Raw genomic sequence first — 23,158 nt, forward strand, 5'->3', positions numbered from 1 at the left:
AGCCCTCATATCTTGACTTGGAATGGGTTCCAAAGCTTTGTCAAACTTGTATCTAAGTCTGGACACAAGCATAAAATCTTTGCTCATAAGAGTGATCCTATGAGCAAATGTAGCAACAATGTATCCATCATTCATAAAGTTGATTAAAAAATCTTCAGCAGCCTCTTGAAGACACATAAGGGACACATAAGGGCCTGTGACTCCTCCCATCGGACTTTATCAAGATTTGTGTTTCTCATTTTGCCAACTAACCTTTCTGATATGTCCCTAACAACCCGAATATATGGCAGTCGAGGGATGAGAAGACTAGTAGATTTCTATGCCGCTCTGATCTCTCTTAATGACTTCACTTGATAGTTTAATCTCTTTCTTGCTGTTGCCCTAGCACGAGGCTTTAAAGGAGGCTTTTCTTGTTTTTCATCGATAACTGGCTTTTTGGAAGATCCTGGTTTGTCTTCAGCTTTTTTAGTCTCCAAAGGGGGGTAGACTTTCCTTGCACTCTGTTTTGTCCTCGCCATTGAAGTTAAAGAAAAAAAAGAGACCCGATCGAGGTGATTTGTGTGTTGAGATAAAAAAAATTACAGTGGCCCGAACGAAGCGATGGGGCAGATCCAAAGTGGTTGGATAAGCACTATCGCTTGATTCGGGCAATGACAAATGGAGATGGAACTAAGCGATTGAAAGCTTCCAAAAGTATTGGAAATGCGCAATCGCTTGGTTCTAGCTATGTCCGAAACAAGGTGAAAATATAGATCTCTTGCTTGATTCGAATTGGCCAAGTGATAGGGGAGGATCCGGAACGAAGCGATGAAGAAGGTTCGATTGATATGGATGAGATCTATCGCTTGATATGGGTGAGAAGGGTAAAAGGAGATTCCGGGAATTTCGGAGGAGTGATCTCGCTTGATACCGTGTCGGTGAAAAATAGAAATGTTTTCAAGAAAATTAACTTTTCATACCTCGAATCCATCGTACATAGGACCGTTGGATACACGTGTCATGTAATCATTTTTGTCACGTGGCACGAACGGTCACTATTTAAGGTGTTTTTGCCACGCTCCACGTGCTCCATCAGATATTCTCAAAAACTCTCTCTCAATTTTTTTCTAAACTTTTGGACCACTTATTTTCGCTTAGTCGGGATGTGCCATATAGTGACTTCCAAGCCCTATTTTTCAAAACCCTCTCTTTTTTTCGAACCTTCAAATTGCCAAAGCCTGCACCAAGCGATAGAAGCATTCCAAAACTTTTGGACCACTTATTTTCTCTTCGTTCGAGCTCTTTCATATCAAGACTTCTAAGCCTTCTTCAGAATTATTCCAGCGTTTTTCTCAAATATCACAATGAGTAAAAGTGTTGAGGGACGACATGAACTTGTTGAAGAAAGCCCAAGTGAAAGACTCTTGAATGCTATTTTGGAAGATGGTCATGACATGAAGGTATACGTAGATGCAGTGGAGATATTCAATCCAAGGTTTGTTCTTTCCGATGTTTTGATGAAGCTTAAGGACATTCTTGAAGAGGAGTACAAACAATTTGAAATGTCAATTGAAGCTCATTGTTTTCATATCGGAGACAATGATTTTTGTCACCTTACGGATTTTACTCAGCTGTCAATGGAGAAAGCCAAAGTTACAAAGAGGTTCAGTAGATTTTACTCAGCTGTCAATGGAGAAAGCCAAAGTTACAAAGAGGTTCAGTAGATTTTCAAATAGAATCTCTTTCACATGCCCTTCATCCATTTCTTGTCCAATTCATAAAAAGCTTTGTAACCTTGTCCCCAAGGATGTCTCGTTTCTTTTCTTTCTATTTTTGAGAGCAGAAATACAAGATAAAGAACAAGAATCAGAAATTGATGCAGAGAAGGAGGAAGAAAACTTAAATGTCACCACAGTCTCAAAGCTAGAGAAAAGTGAGATTTTAGAAGAGGAAGAAATTGATGTTCAATCTGAGGAGAAAGAAAGTGCCAATCTTGATGTTGCTGAATTTAGGGCTTTCACTGTTACTGAAGAGCCCTCAGAGGAAGCAAGCATATCTGAACCCTCTGTTACTGTTCCAAGCCTTCCTTTCTTCTATATCAATGAGAAAGATTTTATTCCTTTGTCCTATCTTCAATGTCTCTTCAATATCAGGGAAGACTACTGTATTGCAGCAATTTTAGAAGCTTGTGAGGTGACCAAAGACTTTATTGATACAGAAGTAGAGTCAAAGGAAGAGTTTTTGGCACTTGATTTGCAAACATCTTACCACTCATTTATCCCTGCTCCTAATGCACTTGCCTTGTGCCTTAAAAGAGTGGATGAGGAGAAACCTTCCCTTAGAGATGAGGATTTTGAGAACAGGCTTATTGAGTTAGGTGTAGAGTCTTTTGGCAGAGATTTCAAGCTTCAGGCAGATTCTGATAAAGTGGAAAGGGTTGGCTCATGCAACTTGATGAAAGACAAAGTAGTAATTGAGGATGAGTTGCAAAAGGTAGTTTCCATTTAATCTTTTGCAAAATGTTATTGTGATTGTAATTTTTTTAAAGTGAGGTTTTTGTCTTGCTGATTGAATTGCTTAATAAGGACGATTTTATAAGAAGAGCTAAAGGCAGCAGAGTGAAAGCTACAGAGACTAGGTCAAGAAGGCCTTCATCTGCTCTCATGCACTACTTACCTACATTGGATAAGGCTGTGTTCTGTGCATTCCACATGAACTTCTCTGAAGATGCTGAGTTGCCAATATTTGCCTTGAAGGTGTTGTCAAGGTTCATGGGATACACTCCCCTTCAAATAAATGCTAACAAGGTCTTGCTTTTACAGAGAGCTGCTGCTCTTAGAATCTTTGGATATGCTGCAGGTTTCAATGCCTCAAGAGCAGGATACTTTCTTTGCTACTCTAGCTATGCAGCTGCACCTGAGGAGTCAGATATCAATCTTCTTGGAGGTTATAGAAGGAGAAAATTTTTGAGATACAGAGGTGACATGCCAAATAGTCCCAAGAGAATCAAAAACTAATGTACACACAATATTTTGCAAGGACTGATTATAATTCAGCAAATATTTTGTAAGAGGTACAAATGTGTTAGTAAATCATTAGTCTCTATCTTGAGGTGTTTGTGTAGTTTCAGATTGCTGGTTCTTTGATCTCTCATCCTGTGTAATTGCCTCCTATAGAACCAATTGAATAATTCTTTAAGTGCATTGCTTCTTCTTTGACCACCTCCTCTTCTGGTACATCTGAAAAAGGAAGTTCTCGCTTGATAGTGAGACTTTCCATTCCTTGTGTGTTCCATGTTGCAAGGGGTCCTTCTGTAGCAAAATATAGTCCATGCAAGTAAAGAATATGCTACAAAGACAATGCTTTGTTAGTAAATTTAAGAAATTACACTTTAATTTTAACTGTTTTGATAAGTTTGAACACTCACCAAGTAATAAGTTATGTCTTTTTCTCCCCAGGCATCTATGATAGCTTTTATTAAAAACACTCACCAAGTAATAAGTTATGTCTTTTTCTCCCCAGGCATCTATGATAGCTTTTATTAAAAACTTTATTACTTTTTTGAAATCATCTGCATAAGTATTTGAACCAACTTGTTGTCTTAGGACTTTGAAAAAATTGTCGAGTTTTTTCTAAACTTCCATACGTTTGTTGACTACATCTGGTCTACTTTTGACATTTGTGGTGACACATAGATGTTTCCAGCAGTTCCACATTGCATTGACTTGTTTGGTGTCATGGTTGCTCAAAAATCTTCTTGCTTTTGCTCCTCCCATTAAAACATCTTGCAGAACATCACTTGTACCTCTAGAAAGAACATGATCTTTTTTAAGATGCACCACCATGGAAACCCATTTGAGAGAGCAAGGCTTCACATTTTTCTATGCACTCATCTGCAAGTTTAGTTGGCTTAATAGAATATGCATAGTCCAGATGAAGTCGGAGCAATTTGTCCAAGATTCTTATCTCTGCATGCAATGTACATATGTGCACATTTTTTAAATGTATTGGTAGAATTGGATCCCAAATTTTAACAGAAGTTGGATAATCGACAACATTCACATTATTTCTGGATGGTGGTTTTCCAATCTCATTTTCTGCAAGCCATTCTCTTGTCCCTGTGCTGGCCATGCAATAAAGACATGGATATTTGGTATTTGCTCCTCCACATACACCAAACATACACTTCAACGCCTTGAGGTCAGCACTCAAATGCCATTCCACAATGAAATCACCTATGTTGTCTACATGAAGGTGTTCACCTGCATTTTGGCTCTGAATAGCTGAAGGAATGTCTGTATGTGAGAAGAGCCACTTTAATGTTTCATGACTCTCTACTGGCACATGAGCTGATCCAATCCACCATAGCTCCATTTCTGATTGAGTTTTGTGGTATGGAGAATCAAGCTTACCTTGACTATAGTCCAATGCTTTATTCATTAGGGATATAGATATTCTTTCCATTTTTGGACATTTTTGGATTTGAGCTTCATCTAACTTTATAACAAATACAAGTTTTCCTTCACAATCTATTTCTCGAATGTTGTAATATCTCACCATAAAAGATTGGACTTTTCTAATGTTCATCCAAATATTATTATAAACGTTGTATTCAAAAGACGATTTTTTTTTGTCTCTCATATGGCATTGTTCCCTCAATATAGAAATACTCTCCAAAATGTTTGAAAATTTTCTCATTTAACAGAGTTCTATATTTTCCAACATTGTGAGGTCTAGGCAACCCAAAAGCTTTGATTTTGTAATACTTAAGGACCCTGAACCAGGTTTTAGAGATGGCTCTGTATCCCTTTCTACTCACTCCCACTGTGTCACAAACTTTTTGCATTTGGGAAGGCTGGACCAATAAGTCCATATCTTTTAGTAGATGTTGAAAGACTAGTTTTTTTTTAGTTTGATTTTCAGGAAGTTTCAAAAGTTTCAAGATATCCGACCTATTCATAAGCTCATTCAAAAATCTTTCCTGAGCATTAGACATGTCAAATCCTAGAAGGGTAGTAACATGATCTCTTACAAGTTTTAACCTTTTTTTTCTTTGTCCAGATCTCTCTTTCAAGTTAACTACATCCTGCATTCGTTTTACTCGTTCTCTTAACCCTATTAGAGTTTCTTTTAAGGTTTTCAATTGATCATTTTCTTGTTTCAAAGACACTATTTTGTTTTCAAGTTCTATAATTTTTGTTGCATTCAAAGATAAAGTATTTTGAAGATATGTAATATATTCTGCATGTGATTGAGATAGTCTTGAACTATAACCAAGTAAGCCATCCACCCCATCACCAACAAATCTAATCAAATCATGTGGTGTGTGAAAAGAAGGATATCGTCCTGTTCTGGGATCCGGTGGATATAGACTTCCATCTGTCCATAGGTCAATATGCTTCTTTCCTTCGTTGCGAAGATGTTGAGCTTCATTCGCACATGAAAGGGGTCTTTGGTAGACACTCCGTGTAGTTGCATACTCTTGGTTGAGCTTGATATTCAAATGAAACTTACGATTAGATGTATCACTCATTACTAACAGAGCTAAAAATATTAGCAGAGCTATTAGAACATGAGAGACATAGAAGAATGAGAATGAGATGTAGCTTGTGAAATTCTTAGAGAAGCAGAGGAGTGAAATTTTTTGGAGAATGGATGAGAGCGCATTCGGAGGGAATGGTCATTCGAAAGTAAGAGAAATAAGTATTTGCCGCGAAGCCACTAAAAGAGGACAAATTTCGAGACGAGCCATTAAAGAGTAGCATGAAAACGATATATTTTTTTAGATTTTAAAATATGTACTTAGATACGTGTTCAATCACATAGATACGCTTTAAATATCCAAAACGACCAAATTTGGAGCCGTTTTGACTGTCAACATTCTACTAATTAGCAAGTTAGCGAAATTCCTTACACAGCCCATTTTGAGACTTTTTTGGCCCTAATGTCTCATAGGCCGAGTTCGGTCTTTTGGAAGACGTTAATAAAATCTTTCTTTCTTTCTTTCCCCTCCGCCTCTGGTCCTTCCTCTACCTCTGTTCCTCTGCCATCGCTTCCTTCCTCCATCACTGCGCCCCTCCTTCCTCCATCGTTTCCTTCCTCCTTCGCTGCCTGAATCGCTCCCCTCCACCTCTGATCCTTCCTCCGCCTCTGTTTCTATGCTTTCGCTTCCTTCCTCCATCTCTGTGCCCCTCCTTCCTCCTTCGTTTCCTTCCTCCTTCGCTGCGCCCATCCGCCTCTCTTCCTGCTTCGCCTCCCATCCTTGCCTCTGCCCGCCCTAATTCGCCTCTTCCTTCCCCTCTGCTCGCTCCTACCCCTGCCCGCCCTTCTTCGCCCTCCTGTTGATCGATCCTCTAAATGCCTCCCCTCCTTCCTCCGCCTCCTCCCTCTGCGTAGCCCTGTTGTGAGGACTGGCAAGGTTTTGGCCTGGAAGATGGCATCTGGACAAAGGTGGCATGGGATTTTCATCTCATTAAAGTGATGAGTTAGTGTTTTCATACACTAATAGCAAAGGGGTGGACATATTAGTATTTGGGCATGGCTCAAAAAGTCAATAAAAGCCAGGCGCCTACCTTTAATGAGGTATTTTTATAATCTAGACTCTAAAGATGGCAAGTTTGGTCATTTATAGAGTGATTGGATATATAAAGCACAAATTTGGATATTTTTATGAGGGAAGGCCTCTTTTAGCTAGTAAGGGAAGGCCTCTTTTAGCTAGTAAGGGAAAAGCAAGCACATGCTGAAAATAGAGGAGGTCGACTCTATGAAAAGGGGGAGAAGGGAGGCGCCTCTTGGATCAGCAGTATGTATATATATGTATATATATATATATATATATATATATATACCTCTCTCTCTCTCTCTCTCTTTCAATTAGCAGCAATTCAGGGAGCACTCAGGCGACAGTTTTCTCTTTCCCCTCCACCGCCCGTACTGATACAAGCAATTGGGCAACCTCTTCTTTCTTTTGTGCTGACCGTACAATGTACGGCAACTGTATAGTTCTACCCCCTCTCTTGTGTGCAGGCCGTACAGGTGCTGTGAAGCCTCTTCCCCTCTTTTCCTTGAGCAAGCTATGTAGTAGTAGGTACATCAGCCCTGTGTGAAGCACTCCATCTCCTGCCTATGCTGGTTGTACAGGATATAGCAACAGTGCAAGTGTCAGAAGATCTCTTATCTCTCTTACATTTGGTCGGAGCAATACCATATTGGGGAATATGGGAATTTCTCACAAGTTTGGGACACGTGGTCAAAAGTTTGGATTAACCATAACTTGAACACCACTAATCCAAAATGAGCGCTTTATAGCTCTTTAGATTCCATTTTTCAAGCGCTTTCCAACGATAGGTCATATGATAGGGTTTCTACTTACAAACATGTTATCCATGTCCCCTTTTTTAAGTATTCAAAAATGGGAATTGGGAAATTCCCAAATTCACTAATATGGTGTTGAGCCGAGATTTGGGACGGTTTTGGAGAAATCCGGGACAGTTTCGAGGCTCAGTTTTGGAACTGATTTGGCATGGGGTTCGGGGCAGCTCCTGGTTTCATACCGGGCTGATTTATGAGCTGATTTTGGGGACTATTTTGTTGCTTATAAATTTTCCCGCTTTTTTCAACTAGAGTCTGCACCCCCAGCCAGTGGAGGAGCTCATTCTCCTTGCACACTTAAAATTATCCCCATTGCTTCTAGCCATACATAGCCAACCCATAGCTGCTCCAGCCAGTCGAAAAAATAGAAGCGCAAACCGCCGTCAGACAAAGGAGAAATCGCGATTTTACAGGCGTCGTTTTTTTTGGAGGAAATCTGCATTTTCTACTTCATGAAATCAAATTGCTCTAGTTCCTCATAGCTCCAGGGGTTTTCAAGCATGCTCTACAAGCTGGTGAAGTCAGAATTTGATTTGATCAAGTCTACAGTGAGATCCAAGCTCTTCATCAAATCTGGAGGTGACTTTGGTAAAACAGAGATTTTGGTCAAATCTTGTGTTTCTTGGCTTAATCCTCTACTGACAGCTTTTAGAGGTGTTTGCTTTGTGGAAAGATCTGGTGTTGTTCACACTCGCACCTTGGTATCTTGTAAAAGCTTCTCTATCAATAAAGAACTTCGTAGGGGGGCCGGCCATTCTGGCTCAGTGTCGTGTTCCCTTTAGCCTTGTTTATAGTTATTTCCGCTGTGTTTTCACATCTTTGTTTAACATTTGAAGTGTTTGTCCATTGATCTAGGTTCCTGTCCGGTTTCATATATAGATGACATTGTGCTGATGTCTAGCTCCAAAGAGGGGCTGCAGAAGCACCTGGAGGCATTGCAAGATTTTTGTGAGCAAAGGGACCTCACCATTAACCTTGGAAAAGCCAAGGTCATAGTCTTCAATACCACATCGGTGGGACTGAGAGACACAAGATTCGCATATGTAGGGGAGACAGTGGAGATTGTGCACTCTTATGTATATCTATCTGGGGGTCACTTTCATAGGGCCACGATACCGAATGAAACCAGCAGCACATGCCAGGATTGCTAGGGGATATGCAGCTCTTGCAAGACTTGAGCGACAGTGCTTTCAGGTCTACTTCTAGGAACTATACGCCAAGAGATGGTGTTTTGACACCTTAGTGACACCTGCAGCGATGTTAGGGCACCTTTTTGGGGCCCCAATCTTAGTGGAGAGGATTGGAAGAGGGTGGAGAGGCTACAGATTATGATGTATTCATGTATGATCAGGAGTAAACCATCAGTGCCTTATGCCATTGTTCTAGAAGAGTTTGTAGTCTCCTTGCTAGTTGTGGATGCCCTGTTCCAGAGGGTGTATAGTTTTGAGCAGAGATAGGCTCCCCATGTTGGAACTCGAGTCATCCCGCCACCCAGCAGAGGCAGGACACATGCAAAACTTGGTACGCCAGGGTCACAATGGTTTCAGGCACATGGGTTCCATATAGACTAGTTACCTCCTTTCCACTACAGCCTCGATGCTCTTCTCCTACAGCTCACCCACTAGACTAGTTACCTCCTTTCCACTACAGCCTCGATGCTCTTCTCCTACAGCTCACCCACTAGGACATTAATCACCTCATCCATAGAGATCTATCTAGACTAGAGACACATCACATGGGTAGCACCACAATAGCTTGGCACTAAGATGCAGTTCTATCATGATAGTTGCAAACAGTTTAGGCCAGGTGGCTTCTTTCGGGAGCCCCATTACATGCTCAAGCACATTTCACATGACATGAGGATTGCTATTGGCCAGATCAAAATTTCGTCTCACTAGCTCAGGGTGGAGACATGGAGAGCAACAAATATCCCCAGAGAGGACAGGATCTGCTTTCTATGCACATTGGTGGAGACGAGGGGGCACTACATATGCAAATACTCAGTGTATTGTGAGATCAGAGGGAAATTCCACTATCTTTTCCTTGAGGGGTTTGGGCCACTCACAAGAGTTCCAGACTATCTAGATTAGAGATGCTTGTGGCTTTACCTACTAGAGATCAGGTGGCACAGAAACCATTTACTTCACATGAGATAGGCAGCCCACATACACATCCCAGTTAACCCATCACGAGCTTCTTTGACCAACCGCTGAGATTAACCATGCAATGTATACAAGCCTTGAGTGTTTCCGGAGAGAGCTACTTAGATCCAGAGATCCAGACAGCTATGACCGAGAGGACCCCAGATGGCCTCTTTCAGGATATTTCACGTGCTATCCTATGCGACATGGTGCCAACACAGAACACTATGTACTAGCTCCTCTATCTCTGATACCTCATGTACAGCATCTTACAGTCTTAGCACGCCCTATTGGAGTAGCTGCAGATCATGCATACCTCTCTTTCTCCCTGGACTGTCACTACTCCACATAGCCTATCAGACATCAGAGATCGAGGCATCCTAGATACCACTTCACTAGGGAGACTGCCCATGTCTATACTATTTACATTCCACTATGGGTATCGGTGCCAAAGAAGCATAAAACTAAAAAAAAATAACTCAAAATGAACTCTTAAGACTCTTAAGAGTTTAAATTACAATGGGTTCTATTGCATCTAGTTTGAAATTGAGGTTCAAAATAAAAATAGCTATATTTCATCCATGGATGGATTTGCTCTTGAGGGGGGTGGGGTACGGAATTCTTTAATGATTGCTTGTCCTCCTCTGTATATTGCCCATTTGCCATTCTTTCTTGCTTCTTTAACTTTATTCAGCTCTGCCAATCTATTCTTGAGTTGTAGCAGGGTGAGTTCATCAGCTATCCATACCTTTGTCCCTTGGAGAGACCTTGTTTGCTTCATCACTACTATTTTCTCATTGTTGTCCATATAGGAGACTTTTGCTTGTGTACCCTTTACTATAATAGAGATAGGGTCTCCTAAGTCCGCGAAGGGGACTACTTTGCTCAGTTGTGCTGTAAGTACATCTGTATCTAATATGTAGTCTTCTCGAAGCTCTTGAGCTATGTCTGCCCTATCCCAGCCTCTCTCTCTCTCTCTCTCTCTCTCTCTCTCTCTCTCTCTATATATATATATATATATATATATATATATATATATATAGAGAGAGAGAGAGAGAGAGAGATGCTCTCTCTCTCTCTCTCTCTCTCTCTCTCTCTCTCTCTATATATATATATATATATATATATATATATATATATATATAGAGAGAGAGAGAGAGAGAGAAAGATATACACACACATACATACATACAAACACAACATACATACCTCTCCGTGCTCTCCCGTCGAAGAGAAATGAGGTTCTCGGTGAGCGCGGGAGTATAAGAATGCGTAGCGTCGCTTAAGTGATAGCAAAAAAAAACGTCGCATAAGCGAGGATTTTTTTTTAAAAAAAATAATCGCTTATGCGACGCTAGTCAGTCTGCAAGCGTCGTAAAAAACATCGTTCAAAAGCATCGCATAAGCGATTAAAAAAAAGCATCGCATAAGCGACATATTTTTTTAGATAATTTTTTTACATCGCTTAAGCGACATAAGGTCGCTTAAGCGACGCATTCGTCATCGTGTAAGCGACGGTGTATATTTTTAACACCCTTGCTACAGTCCCAAATGGCTAGTAGTCACTGGTCATATGTTGTGTCATGTGATCAATCGTACGTCATCTAAATTTTTATGTTGTGCGATAAAATTATATACAATGTTGCTTGAAAAAAAATCATGTGATTAATTTAAATCTTTTACATTTTGTAGATCATGGACGAGTCAATTAACAGGCCTCAATTAAAATTTCTTCCAGAGACTGTTTGCATGTATTTAATAAACATGCCTGAAGATGAGCTCAGATCATGTTTTGATCCGAAGAGGAAGGAGCTTTTTGAGAGCGTGGTAGGTGAAGTTAGCAGAAGGGCGTTCAGAGCTCTCCGAGAGACTTAGGTAATTTTCGACAACTAAGTTGACTTGCTAACATTAGGCAGGATCCGCATAGAGTGTATGCATGCTTTGGGCCAGCTTTAAGTGGTCGCAAAGAATATGCCTGTGCGCTTTTGCCGCACAAGTCATAGCTGGGGACTTGCCGAGCACCGTATGCGAGCCACGAATGGCTGCAAGCATACAACCAGGGAAGGAAGCTCAAACAGAATGCAAAAGGTGTGTCACTCACCGCTCAACCGCCACTACCGTGAAGGATTCCCACGTCGCAGCCGTGAAGAAGGAGCCGCCGTCACCGCCGCTCTACCGCCTCTCCGCCGCGCCGTGCCGCTACACAGTGCTCGATCGCTCTCTCACTCTCTCTCTCTCTCTCTCACGCAGGAGAAGGAAACCAAAGAGATAAGGCAAGAGCACTCTTGTATTCACAACACATGAGAATGAGGATTTTAGGGTTACATTTGACTCTTATAGGTGACTTGGTCGTTCACACTTGGGCGCCCATACTTGGCCGTTCACACTTGGGCCCCCATACATGGCCGGTCGATCCTAACCCTTACCCTACTGATATTCAAGGTGCGCCTCTCATCGGTGATCACCCAATCCCTTTATCCTTAACATATGGTGCCGACAAGCCCGGCCCATGACTCAGAATATTTAAATAAATGACGTAAAACATAGTACGTCTCAATGTTCGTCATGGGTTAACATGCCCCCCTTCCTGATGTAGATTCCGTCCTCGGAAGCTATGGTATGGTAAGCTCGATAGGGTTGTTGTGGTGGACCGTCTGCAAAATAGGGAAGTAGAGTGAAAGTATGCTGGAATTCAAAAGATATAAAGTGTATAAATTCAAGCATGTTAGTTTAACTTGGGTCACATGAATGAGCTAGTGTAGCAAATTAACAGGAGTTTAAAATTATTGAAAGTAAATCAAGAGTTAGCAAGGTGTCAAAGGTTAATCAAGGTTTATAACTGGCCTAAGTCAAGGAAAATAATCAAGCTTAATAAATAAACAGATGACCACACTGTGTCTACTCTAAGAACAAGTTAATACCACAAGCCTAGGGACACAAGAAACATCAGAGTTATTATAGGAGCCTTTTGCCTTTATTATTTTTTTTATGCACGTGATAATTTTTAAACACAATGGCGACCTTCCTAAGGCAAAACTAACATCGATCCTGGTACCATGTTGTTTAACACAAGGCATTATCCAGGAATCTATTAGCTCACTTTAGGCAAGGCTACCCCCTACCAACCAAGGCATCGGTCTGGAGTAGAATACTCCTCGCCTACCAAGTATCAATAAGGCGATAGGCCAACATTAAAGCATATCATAGACTTGTATTGCCATTTATTGTAGGCTCTTTTTTTTTATTTATTTCTTTTGATCTTCGCTCCTGAACTATAATTTGTCTTGCATCCTTTCGACAAAGGGATAATAGCTATGTCCTAGAGGTCAACACACACATGGCCAGGTGTCAAACATTAAGATGGTTTGACCCTAGACCTAAGACAATCGTATTCCCAGGTTAACTAAAGACGTCATGCTGCCTAGGAATATTTCCAATAAAGTTAAGCTCATTAATGATTTACACTAGCATGCAAGCAACTTCAAAAACTAAGTAATACATTGACAATTTCCATGTGGTCATGCATTATAGTTTATACAATTAATTGAACAGTAAAAATGAAAGAGAGTGGGTATGGAAGAATTACACCTGTAATTGGAGATCTCCTTGATTTAACGAGACAGCTTGCAATTTGATGTAGATATATTTTAATGAACGTTGCGGCAGTCTCAGATGAATGTTGCGGCAGTCTCAGGACTTGAAAGCGAACCCACCTCAAACTTTTTAACCTATACAATCAACTAACAAGCACTATACCTCGAGAGGCACATCAGTGTGAAAATTTCAAGACTCGTTTAAGGAATCTAAACTAGAAAAAACTTGAAAACACTAACCTACCTACCAGATACCACACTACTACTGAGGGTAAGAGGATATTGTAGAGTCTTGGCTCTAGCCCTAAGGCTAAGCCTCTATCCGCATCATCCAAATAAATAAAGTCAACCTCAGTAGTGCCATGAGTTTCATCCGTCCATTCATCATTGTCAGATATTTCCTTTTCATTTTTCCATCCACATAAACTCATCAAGAATGTAACCATGCGAGGATAGTCATCTTGTGGAAAAGGAAAGCATTGGGCTATCGGGGATATGTCCTCTACGGAGTAGGGGTCAGTCATGGTCAATAGGCAAATTAACCATTCTAATTCCTCAACATTTTCCTCTCTGGCTAGTACATCTATATGATCCCATTCAGTTTCAATTACAGGATAGCACATATGGAATATCTGAGAAAGGTACAGATGATACCTCTCACCAAAGGTAGGAGTGGATGAAGTGTATGATGAAATGGCATCTGCCATATCTGCAAACACAGATATAGCATCAGTAGGTTTATGACAGGTCAATCTAGTTCTTGATTGTATACGGATATTTCTCTTGTTTTTGTGCTCTTGCTCTTTTTACTATTTTTTGTTTTTCTTTTCCTTGTTTTTTTTAAAAAAATGTATAAAGCTATATATATACATCCCCTTGAATTTGGCAATTACATGGTCAGGGGAGAAGGTTAAGGAGGAAGCATTAGAATGTCGAGCGTGAGTACATGCTCCCCCTTTCCTTGGGTAGATCATATTATTTGCAATGATGTTGTAGCCTCTTGGAACCAATTTGTCCAGCGGGTCATAGGTTGTGATGTGGGCAGATAGCTTTTTATGACCTTTTTGGCCACATCCAATTGCAGAGATGGTAGTGTACGCTCCCATTGACGAATGGAGGAAATGGTTTCCGACGATACTATTACAAGGGGAGACGTAGACTCATCGGTTTTTTGTTGGTTGTTGGCAAGAGTAGGTGTAGAGCATGTAGAAACTTCTATATCAATGTGTGTTTGGCATGAAGAGCTACTAGAAGATTCATGTGACTCCCCCCTTCCTAAGCTAGGTGGTATTGATCGATATCATTTGGAAATCCAAACTAACTCTGGAAGAAGTGGTGCGGAGCACTCTGTTATCTTTCCCTTACCACGGTCTTAAATTGTCATTGGGGTGGCAACAATTGGTTTGCAAGGTTTTACCGGTGATGTAGAGGGATTTAGCTTATGTTTAGGGACCCAAATTTGGTCATTCCCTTCGTAGTACCCTTGGGCTACTAATAATTTTTTAGGGATCCAAATTTGGTCATTCCCTTCGTAGTACCCTTGGGCTACTAATAATTTTTTAGGGATCCATCGCGATGTTACATTGCCCTTTCTCGGGTGGTTAGCTGCTTTCCTTTTACGAGGCCTCTTGGTGGCTGAATGAGATTGAGCAGGGGAAGTAGCTGTTAACGAAGCTTTTGGGACCCATTTGTATATACTCTTTGGCATAGTAAGCGGAACCTTAGATACCACCTTGCCTGTTTCCACTCTTGGCGTTGAAGCGTTAGAGGGATGGCAAACAATCAAAGATGGTTTTGCCACTGGACTTTGTGATTTTTCATTATCTAATATTTGAGTGGATGACTTAGGTGCGGGATTTTGAGCGGTCAGACCTAGTGTTGGTTCTTGCATTGTGACTCGTCTAGTTGCCCAATCGATATTGCACTTGGCCATCATCCATTTGCGCCCTAAGTTTACAGTGCCTTCCATAGTACCAGCCGGCATAACCAAAAAGCTTTGAATTACGGTCCCCTTGTCATAGGCAATCGAAGTGTGCAGAACTCCTGAGACAAGGGTTTTTTTCTTGTTGATTCCTTGAACTTGGATAGCACTCTTGGATAAAGGTGGTTTTCCAAGTTGACACCACACGCCATATGATAGCAAATTGTGTTGAGCTCTTGTATCCAATAATGCATTATACAGCACCTCCCCGTAAGGACTCTGTAACTCAATTGGGTATCTTAGAGGCGGCGGATCGGATTCTAGTGCATCCTCCTCTGCTTCCTCGAAAAATACTTGCGTAATTCCCAAGTTGGCTTCTCGTTGTCGCCTAGCACGTTGTTGACGTTCTTTGGCTTCGACTCTCGCTTGTATCTTTTTAAGCTCAGCTTGTTCTTTGGCTGCCTTCTTTTGATGGATTGCATGTAACTCCTCTTGGCTCAGGGGATCATAGTACCTTTTGAATTTGCTCCCATTAAGGAATCCAATGGTTTCAACTCCGTCGAGATTCTCCACTCTGATGGTACCTTGTGGGGTAATTTCACATACTCTATACGGTCCCTTACCAGCATATTTGAGCTTCTTCTTTTCGTTTCGCACTCCATACACATCAGGACTTTATCCCCAACCTTGATGTCCTTGTCCTTTAGGTGGCGATCAAACCATTTTTTCTTTCTATCCTTCTCCACAAGGGCATTGTACATAGCCAATTGTCTTTCTTCATTTAGTCGCTCAAGGATATACAGTCGCTCTACTAAGGGATTACCATCCCAACCCTCTTGAGTAGCAACACGAAGACTAGGAATGACAAATTCCCACGGCATGACTGCTTCTTGGCCGTATACCATTTTGAATGGTGTGCAGTTAATAGCCACTTTGTACGCAGTACGATAGGCCCATAAAGCTGTCGTAAGCTTTAGATCCCAATCCGTGCGATGAGCTTCAACTGTCTTTGTCAAAACAGAGATTAAAGTCTTGTTGGTACTCTCAGCTTGGCCATTCGCTTGCGGATAATAAGGAGTAGATTTATGATGGGATATCATGAAATTTGTTGTGAGCTCCTTAATCACGTCATTTATAAAATGCATCCCATTGTCGCTCACAAGTTCAAAAGGACAACTGAAGCGTGTGATTATATTTTCAAAGAGGAACTTGGCTGTTGTCCTTGCATCTGCCTTACGTGTCGCTTTCGCTTCAGCCCATTTGGTCATATAGTCAGTGGCCACAATAATATAGCGAGATTGTGTGTTTCGGACCGCTGGACTAATTGGACCTACAAAGTCTAAACCCCACTTTTCAAATGGTTGGTTTACTTTGATCGGATGTAGGGGCATCTGATCTTTCCGTTGGGGTTTCTTGTATCGTTGGCATTCATCGCAACCCTTCACAAAGAGTGATGTGTCTTGGAACATAGTGGGCCACCAATACCCTGATTGTAAGATCTTTCACGCAGTTAAGTCTCCTGAGAAGTGACCACCGGCTACACCCATATGTGCCTCTTGCAAAATGTATAGATACTCATCCTCTCGGGCACGACGCCTAAGAACGTCATCCTTTCCTCTTTTATAAAGAGTCCCTGCTATCAGGCAATAGGGTTCGCATTCTTTGATCAGCTTTCGAGCTAGATCTTTACGAAGCTCCTTGGGTGGAAAGCCATTAACCAAAAAGTTAACAATCTTCTCACTCCATTCAGGCATTGTCTCCACCATGAATAAGGAAGTGTCAGGTAAGTCATCATCAACCCCCGTAGGAGCCTCACCATTAGATATGCAAGACAAATAATCAGCCATAACATGTTTTTTGCCAGGTCTCACAACAACAGTGAAATCAAACTCAAGAAGAATCAATAGCCAACGTGTGATTCTTCCTGTGGAACATGGTTTGTTTACCAGATACAACAATGCTTGATGATCCACATAGAAAACAAACTTGGTGGCAAGGAGGTAATAACGAAATTTCCTTACTGTATATATCATTGCCAATCCTTCTCGCTCCGTAGTGGTGTAGTTCATCTCAGCATCGTTCAACTGGCGAGGCAAAGCTAATGGGGTAGTCTAGCTTGTGTTCTCCAGGTTGAGTTAACACACACCCAATAGCAAAGTTTGATGCATCAATATGCACATGGAAGAGTAAATCCCAGTTAGGCATTCGCAAGATTGGAGCACTCGCTAAGGCCTTCTTTAATAGCTCATAGGCACGGTCACATTCTTCGGTCCAAATAAACTCGGTGAGAAGCTTATACAATGGTCGAGCTATCTCGGCGAAGAATAGAATAAACCTTCGATAATAACCAACGTGGCCCATAAAGCGTTGGACTCCCTTATAGTTGGTGGGTGGGGGCAATTCCAGAATGACCTTGATTTTACTCTCGTCAGTGGAAATCCCATTTTTGGACACTATATGCCCTAAGATAACTCCATGTTTAACCCAAAATTGGCATTTGAAAGGATTCAATGAGATGCGATATAATCTACACCTTTCAAATATTTTTCGTAAACACCTCAAGTGCTCGTCCCAAGAGGAATGAACACAAAGATCATCTAAGAAAGCTTCATAGAAGTCCCTTAGATATTCCTTAAAGGCCGTGTTTATCAATCGTTGGAATGTTGTAGGTGCATTGGTCAAGCCAAAAGCCATGACGCAAAAGGCAAACACTCCAAACTCCGTGATAAATGCTGTTTTAGCTTGGTCCTCGACTGCAATTGTGATCTGATTGTAACCCAAGTACCCATCTAAAAAGCTATATGCCTCCTTGCCTGCCACTCTTTCAAGAACATGTTCAGAATATAGCAAGGGGTAATGATCCCTTCTGGTGGCTGCATTAACCTTTTTGAGATCAACGCACACTCTGAGTTTCCCATTCTTCTTTAGTACGATGACTATCAGAGAAACCCATTCTGAGTGCTCAATAGGGTATATGAATCCACATTTTATAAGCTTTTCAATTTCCTCTTGTACAATCTTTGCATACTTAGGATTCATTGGGTAGGGACGTTGCTGGACTGGTTTAGCAGTGCTAATCATTGGAATCGTGTGTTGCACCACAGAGGGTGGAACACCCTTCATATCATGATATGTCCAAGCAAATATGTCCTTGAATTCTTTAAGAAGCTTCTTAAGTGCAGCTTCCTCTGACTGGGTGAGGTCTTGAGCAATAAAAACTGGTTTAGGCTCCTCACCCGGATCTGCTAAGTCTATCTCCTTGACTACCGCGCCGGGCCATCGTAGACACCGCTACTCCCATTGGTAGGCATCGTTGGGCTTTTGTGTAGACCACTTTACGTTCCCCTCTGTGGTGAATGATTTGAAATGCTCGGGTGTGGGGTGTAAGTCTACTGGTTCTTGTTGTGCCAGGCTTTTTTCTTTCAATTCCGCTTCCTTTTGTTGCTGCTGAGCCAACTCTTGGTTTTGCCGCCTTCTTGCAGTACGACTTAGCTTTGGCTTCTCATCAATTTCTAATTGGGCGACGTCATGAGGTTATGGAATACACCACGTGACACTTTGGAGGTATTGTCCCCAACTATCCGCTAACTTCCGATTAGCGTCAATGGCTCCTACATAACAAAGCCATTCTGCAGTGGATCTTGCCTTGTTTATTGCAGTTCGTACATTAGCTCGATAGCGTTGGTGCTTATGTCTCGTTTTCTTCTTACCAAGTTTTTGATTTTTGTTTCTATCAGATTCGAATTCACTTGGTCGATCTTCACTTGTGTCCCCCTCACCTTCGGATGAACTGCAGGAGGTCACCGTCCTAGGCCTCATTGCTTCCCCATTTGGGTGAATATTTGATTCATCCCTCCCATCAGGCTCAGAGTCAATTTCTTCTTGATATTCATACTCAGAGTTACATAGGTCAGAGTCTTCGCTACTTTCAGTGTCAGTGGAGTTTGTCGCTTTCTCGCCATCAGGGGTCAAGTGCATAACACCTATCATGTTTATTGGCACTAACGGTGGTATATCTTGCCCCTCAAAGTGTTACCGAACTTGTGCCTCTATTTTCCCATGTGTCTATGGTTGCCGCTAGGTGTACCCAATCCACGTTATCCGACTCAGTCATACCCGGTAGGACATCCATATAAGGAGAATCTTTCCCATCATCAGTCTCTTTTTTGCATGTATAGCAATACCTTAATGGGGCAGAGTGAACAGTGGTATCCGATCGATTATCGATGATAACCTTGCTTCCTAAAGGATGCGCACGACCATTCTCAAGATCAACTTGAATGACAGAGTCCTGGAATTGTAGGTAGACATGGTTTTTCGACCAGTCATGTACCATTTGTGCTTCCCTCATGAAAGGACGTCCTGAGATCATTTGATATGACATAGGATGCTTGGAGAAATCCATTACAATGAAGGTATGTTTTACCTTGTATCCCAGGACCTTGATCTTAAGGTCCCTTAACATTCCAATAGGTTTAGCAATAGTTCCGTTTGCCATCTTAACCACTATGTTTGTGACTTCGAGGTGAGGTCTCCCCATAGATTTCCAACAGTTTTTATTCACAATGCTCACTCCAGCACCACCATCAAGGATTCCCTTTAGAGTTAATCCCTTGGTAGTAATGGGGAGGGTGGCATTAGATTCGTCACCTTCAAAGTACTGTCCCAACTTGTTCACAGGTATTTCAACGACCGAGTCTTCATCTAGGTTGGGTTGTAGATCCCAATGTTCCCCTTCATCTTGAAGCGTGTCGGGTCTATCCATATTTGCAAATTGTGGTAGCCCCGCCTTTAGTTCTCCATTGAGAAATGCCCGAAGAGCTAAGAATAGCTCAGGATCTCCGTATAATTTGGATATGATCGTGGTTCTGATCTCAGAGGACATGAAATCCATTAGCTTGGACACATTCAACGGTGCTTTTCGAGACATCGCCCCTTGACTAGGGACTGGTGAAGATGGAATCACTTCCTCTTCGATGGGGTCACGCATTCCCTCACTAAACATTCTTTCCAGCAAGAAGGGTGTTTGCCCACTTCCGAATGTCCTATCCTCACTTTCCTCCCGAATGATACTCGGTATAGCTAACGGTTTATGGTTCCTGTGAGGCTGAACTTGCGTAGGAAACACGGTGTCTGAAATTTTGATTTTTCTCGGGTTTGGCTCCAGTTCTCTTTGTGTTTCTTCCACCAAACCCCTTAAGTGTTGCACTTGTTCAATCTCCTCAACTGGGTTCGGGTAAGTTCCAATCTTTTTCTTGAGGGTTTTTGGCCCACGTGGCTTGTCTTGGGGAGTCTTAGTCAGTTTGGGTGGTCGAGAGGGCATTAACTGACTTGGTTGTGGGGCCGAGGAAGTTTCCTTCTGTTTCCCCTTGTTTATGTACTCACTTGATTCTCCTTCATTGAGCTCCCGAGTGGGTCCCTCCCTTAAGGTAGTGGCTTTGGTCCCCATGGTTTCTATTGAATCAGAATCATCTTCAGGATCATTCATATACACGGGGTCGTCTCCTATCCCTATGTTGGTCTTTGAACTGGGCTTGGAGCTCGTGGCATTAAGCGATCTCTTCCGTCGCATTTTCTTTTTCTTTGCCTGAGCGATTGATGCAGTATCCCTCTCTTCAAGAATGTAGTTTTGATTTTGAAGCATTGACCGTGTAACTACATTCGCGGGTACAACGGGTGTGGTTCCTCGTGCTTGGTTGGTGACCTCAACCAAATTCAATGGCGTAATCTTGGGTGCATTAGGATTATGTGGACATTGAGCAATCAAATGATCTATGCCACAACGATTACATGTAAGTACCGGCATTCCCGATGTGCTCCCTTGATTTGGTTGCATCTAAGTAGCGATCTTCTGTAGCCTATTAGGGCACTCCGCTACACGATGCAGTCCGCCACACTCGTAGCATTGAAGAGGTGGTCTCCTCGCCAAAGTATTAAGGTTTTGCCCTCTAGTGGCGAGAGCAGCCGCTTGTTGATATACAGGCTTGACTTGCCCGAGATGATCCTCCATGTAGTACTGGGGAATCATTTCAAACGTATCAATCCCGTATGGAGCAGTGGGGTCTATCTCCTCATCATAATCCCCACACGCACTATGTGACTCACAACCCATCTGGTTTATTGAGGTAATCCTTGTGGATGTGGGGGTTGTGGTCCTAGCACTGGCGGTGGTAACGGCATAGACTGGACTACATTCGGATTCCTTGGAACTATGTGCTATGACGGTTGCTCGACAGGTTGTGAAGGCATTAGCACGGGTACTTGAGGTGGGTTTGACTAGGCTAGTGGTGCTTGATTTGCCAACATTCGCTTAAGTACTAGGCAATCCTTATATTGATGGCCGTACTTACCACATGCATTGCAATTCCCATTGAATTTGACTCTGAATGTGGGACATTCACTCGTGCTATGTGGTCCTAAGCACACCGAACACCATTGTTGCTCTCTTCTTGGGTACATATGGCTATTCTGGGGAGCTCGATTACCCCTAAAGTATTCTTGGAGAGCCTTAGTAAGGTCGGTCATCACAGACATTTCAGATATCTTGGGCTCCTTGGCAATAGGTTTCACCGTCATTGGCTCGTGCCCAGATACTTGCGAACTAACGGATTTTGTCTCCGAAGACACCTTTTTACCTGCAATCATCAAGTTATCTTCTAACTGGATTGCATTGGCAGTGACTGCTTCCCACGTTGTAAGACCTCTAATGACTAGGCCATTGTATATATCCTTGTGGCGCAATCCTCGGATGAATCTATCGAGTAGTTGGTTATTATTGAAGCACTCATCGGGAGTGCAGCGAGAATTTAGATGCTTCAATCGACTTATAAAGTCTCTCACTGACTCCCCTTCCTCCTCGCGTTCAGCTTTTTGGAGTTGAGATGCTACTCCCCAAAGCACACCCTCACGTATGTATTATTTCAAGAACAATCTCTTGAGAGTGGGGTAGTGAGTGCGCTCTTCAACCCTTAAGGTTCGATACCAATCTCCGGCCTTCCCACTCAAGGTTAAGCCTAAGGCTTTACACTTATGCAGCTCATTGTGCTCTTCCAAAGAATCACACACGTGTTCGAAGACTTCAATGTGCTTCGTGACATCTTCGTTACCACTGAAGTTTTGAGTGAGCTTGGCCACTTGTACAGCCTTGCTTCTAGGTTCTCTCTCAGGCATGCCCCGCATGTTTTCCGCAATAGATTGTCCGATCATCTGAGCAAACGCTACGAGATCACCTAAGTGAGCAGGCATAGCTGGTGGAGGCACTTCTAGGATAGCCTGGCTGATAGGAGTTGGCGTTGGTCTGAGTATGTTGGCAAATGACGTAGGATATGATATGTGGCTAGGCCTAGCTTCTCTTGAATAAGGGTTGTGATAAGGCAGTCGTGGAGCATACGCCATTGGCATACTAAGAGGCGTAGGAGCTACATGAGCATGAGTAGCGATAGGTACATAGGGTCGATAGGCACTGGCACGCACTGTTGTAGGTATTGTTCCACTAGGTAGCGGTGTCGTACTAACTACAGTGGTAACAGGTGCACTTTCTGTCATGCTCATCATTGGGGTAGGCATTGTGGATTCCCTAATGGAAAGTTGAGCCAAGGTTGGAAAGCTAAAGTTACTGCTCGTGGGCTCAACCTGCATTGAGACTCCAGGCAAAACAACATACGAAGGGTCTATGGGACTCACCGAGGGAGTCTCCAATTGTGATAGGGTTGGTTGTTTGGCCTTGCCCGTATCCAAAAATCTCATAGGGCCAGTGGAAACTAAGTTCACTCCCCTATTTTGCCTCTCAATTTGGATAATTCTATGAATAACCTCACATATCATTTGCTGTTGCTCTTCTAGATTAGTAGCGCTAGATGTAGATCGTAGGACTTCTAACCAACCTACATGGTATGTGTAACCCGTGTATAGGTCCGTTAGAGTCTCTGTGTGTAGATCATATTCCCAATTTTCATTGAGAAATATCCCATCTAGACTTGGTGTGCCAAACGGTTCTCTTTTGAAGTGGATGCAATGTCACTTCTTATGGATTGGCTTCTAGGGACCTCTACTTTAGGAAGAGTATCGGAAGGTGGTAGCTCAGTAGGGCCCTCATTAAACGAAGTGGGTAGAATATCCACATGGACACTCTTTGGGAGGGTAGGGTCTACATA

General features: G+C 42.2%; 1 pseudogene; it reads right to left on the reverse strand.

The window, feature by feature from the left end:
• Positions 1-22,829, reverse strand: part of LOC147629653 (uncharacterized) — a 33,023-nt pseudogene extending 10,194 nt beyond the window's left edge.
• Between the last annotated feature and the right edge of the window lie 329 nt (positions 22,830-23,158).

Source organism: Cibotium barometz, chromosome 17, assembly GCF_041138505.1.
Source record: "Cibotium barometz isolate CiBa-2024 chromosome 17, ASM4113850v1, whole genome shotgun sequence".
Classification (NCBI taxonomy): domain Eukaryota; kingdom Viridiplantae; phylum Streptophyta; class Polypodiopsida; order Cyatheales; family Cibotiaceae; genus Cibotium; species Cibotium barometz.